Source organism: Salvia splendens, chromosome 14 (genome assembly GCF_004379255.2).
Source record: "Salvia splendens isolate huo1 chromosome 14, SspV2, whole genome shotgun sequence".
NCBI classification, from domain to species: domain Eukaryota; kingdom Viridiplantae; phylum Streptophyta; class Magnoliopsida; order Lamiales; family Lamiaceae; genus Salvia; species Salvia splendens.
Genome location: NC_056045.1, coordinates 14499214 through 14502833, shown reverse-complemented (window position 1 = coordinate 14502833; position 3620 = coordinate 14499214). Strand labels below are relative to the sequence as shown.

General features: G+C 37.3%; 1 pseudogene; it reads right to left on the bottom strand.

The window, feature by feature from the left end:
* Positions 1-1581: 1581 nt before the first annotated feature.
* LOC121764231 lies at positions 1582-3401 on the bottom strand (annotated as a pseudogene).
* Positions 3402-3620: the final 219 nt, after the last annotated feature.

Here is a 3620-nt window from a genome sequence, read left to right as displayed (position 1 = left end):
AATTCATAGATATTGCCTTCCAAATCGTTCATAATATTTACCCAAATATAAATCAAGCGAACAACTGAGAAAAATATCAAAGTATGTTATAGTGATACCAAAACTGATATTAGTATGAACTATTGCTTAAAAAACTGATATATTGCTTGGGGAAATATGAAACAGATATTGCTTAATATTGCTTAATAAAATGAAAATGATGAAAAACTTATACATATATGGGTCAATCCTACGACTTTCCCGATTCCCCAAATCCTACACTTTAAAAGTAGTAGGATTGACCAAAATATAACCAAACTTTTAGGTGTATATCCAAACATAGTTCACAATTACTTTTAGGCATGTTTTCCATTCTTGGCGATCATGACCAATTTAATTTTGTTACTAATTCTATAAATTCATTGTGTTAATATTTCATTTTTTTTAATTTTTATTTTATTGTAATTCAGGTGTGGAAAAAAAGTATACATATTTTAAATTTATGCCTAGCAAATGTTTGCCAACAAATTGATAATGAGTAATCACTACTTTAATCTCATTTAATTTCATTGGGGATTCAATAAATTCATTATGAAAATATTTTGTTTCTTTTTATAACTTTAATTTTATTGGAATTCAAAGTGGAAAAAATATACATATTTTCAATTTTATGTCTTGCACTTATTTGCTCACAAATGACGAAATATAAAAAATAAGAATATTTATATTTTGATCCAAAATATACACTTTTTGAAAAACAGGTCTATAACAAATGAAAATGTCGACGAAGTAGTCCATTTTTTACGGTTCCGTAAAAAATAGGACTACTTCGTCGACATTTTCATTTGTTATGGATCTGTTTTTCAAAAAGTGAATGTTTTGGACCAAACTCGTATTTTGGTAATATGTTTAGGACCAGAATTGACCTTTACGCTTTAAATCAAGAGAGTTATGTAAATTTAAAGTTTTGAGACAATTTTGAGGAGAGAGAAAGTGATTGGTTATAAATACCATATATAAGAATTTACATTGTTACCCTTTAAATTTATTTAATAATTATTTAAATGTAAAATATAATCTAATTGACATTATTTCAACCACTAGATCTTGTAATCTAGTGGTTAAGAATTGTTCTTAATTTGTAAGTTTTTAAATAAGAGAAATGCACTTGAAAAACCTTTGACATAAATAATTTTGGGTTTATGGTACACAGTTTGAGCAGTGTCAAGTCTAATCTTTAGGATAGATCTAATGGTTAAGAATTGATCTTAATTTATAAATTTTTATATAAGAGAAATACACAGTTTGAGCAGTGTCAAGTCTATTCTTTAGGAATGTTGCACTTGATAAAGTCCAATGGGATGATATGATACATTACTATACAAAATGTGGCATTGTTCTTGCATTCAAGCACATGATTATACACTCTTCACAATTAACATGTTTATATACTACTCACTTTCAAGATCTTTGAGATTTGTACATACCTGAGAGAATCTGCCATGTGTGTGCCTTACTTTCTCAGCTATATTAGGTCGAGGTCGTGGCATGAGCACCTATTCATCCCGAAGCAGCTCAAAGCCGCATAGATTGGCAGCAGTGTCAAGGAAGTGAATCTTGTGACTTGGGTATAGTGCTACCCTTGAGTAGACTAGTGTCGTCGTCCTTGAAGAGGTCGACAATTTCTACCTTATGAGCATTCGGATCTTCATTCTAGATCCCTTTCAAAGCATCCAACACTTCTTGCATCGAAGGTCTCATATCCTTCTCTTGTTGCAGACATCTGAAAGCCAATTCTGAAACCAACGTAACCATCCTCCTCGCAGAACTATTTGTGTTGAATGCAAGACTTGAATCAACCAGCTCGTGCAATGTATGGTTTTGAATCTTGTTGACAGCCATGTTCGATAAATTGATGTCATGGCGCTGCCTGTAGGTATCCACTGCCTGTAGTGATGATATAAGCTCAATTAGCACAACCCCAATATTGTACACGTCGCTCTTTTCTGTGAGTTGGTAGCACTGGTAGTACTCAGGGTCGACATAGCAGGGAGTCCCTTGTGGAGCAGTGGACACATGAGTTACGTTGCTTGGGAATAGCCTCGACAACCCAAAATCTGCAACTTTTACATGGAAATCATTGTCCAGAAGAATGTTGTTGATTTTGACATCTCGGTGTATGCAATCTGGTCTATGTAGATAAGATAGAGCATCAGCTATTTTGACAGCAATTTGCAACCTAATAGGCCAAGACAGCAAGCCCGATTTGGTACGTTTTCCATGCAGATGATCCGCTACCGTCCCATTTGGTACATATTCATACACAAGCAGTACCTCTTGGCTTCTCCTAGAGGTGCAACCATAGAGTGTCACAAGGTATTGATGCATTAACCGCGCTAAAATCTCAACTTCATTGATGAACTGCTCTGTGCACTTGTAATTGTTCTCGTATAAGCGCTTAACTGCAACTACACGACCGTCGGAAAGTAGCCCTGTTTGAAATATTGTTTTCAGCTCCGTGCTCGATAAAATAGAAGAAAAAATAATGAATGGGAGTGAGTATACGAACCATAATATACAGTACCAAATCCACCATTTCCAAGCTGTCTAGAAGGATCAAATTTGTTAGTGGCTTCTTCAAGTTCGGTGCAGCTGAAGACCTACACACCAAAATACGAACTTCTTCTACCAAAGTCCGACTTGGGAGGTGGATATGACGGGATGCTATTACTGGAGGACAGGGAAAGGAGGCCTTTCTTGGAAGGGAAAGAAGTGACTTCCTTGGTTGTGGTTCGAGTTGACAACATCTGCTTCCTCTTTTGTCTGTAATGGAAAGTCAACCATCCCAGGCCAACACCAGCAAGAACTGCCCCACCTATGAAAAGACCTGCATATTAAGCTGCCTTTCGTTAGTGATACACTCGGATTTTGCAGGGTTTTAAGGCCATCTTTTGGTCCGTTTTTAATGTCAAAGTAGGATTACATGTCCATTATTTGCATATTTTATTTATTTTGGTATTTTGACATGTTTGTGCGAAATGTTCATATTTGAGCCTAAAAAGGGAGTTAAAATGCGAAGTTAGAAATTTGGAGTTGTTCTGCATATCCAGCGGTCCGCTGCAACATAGCTGGCGACCGCTGGCGCCCAACGACAGTTAAGTCAGTAACGGCCCGCTCCGGGAAAGTTGTGCATGAAGAAAGGACACGCCAAGCGACCGCTGGGAATTGTGTGGCGACCGCTTCAGAGAGTCTAGAGAGTTACGGGATGATGGCCAGCGACCGCTGAAACAAATGCAGTGGCCCGCCAGCCAAGAGACAGAAGCCTCGGACCAACCCACAACGACCGCTGGCCAAGATGCAGCTGCTCGCTGGAAAATAGCGGCGAGCAGAAATTGCCCTAATTTCTCTCCAAGACTTACCATACTTTGCAATCCTTTTCCTTGTTTGAAGAGGGACGAAATTTCCCCTATAAATACCCCCTCAAGCTTCATCAAAAATAGATCTTCTCTTTGCCTAATATTTCCAGAGCTTAAAAGTTAGAGTGCTTCATTGTGCAAGGGGTTGGAGAAGGATTCGAGATCATCAAGGCTATCTTTGGGTTTTATTTGCTTTAGTCTTCCTTTCTTGTTCAAAAACAATCG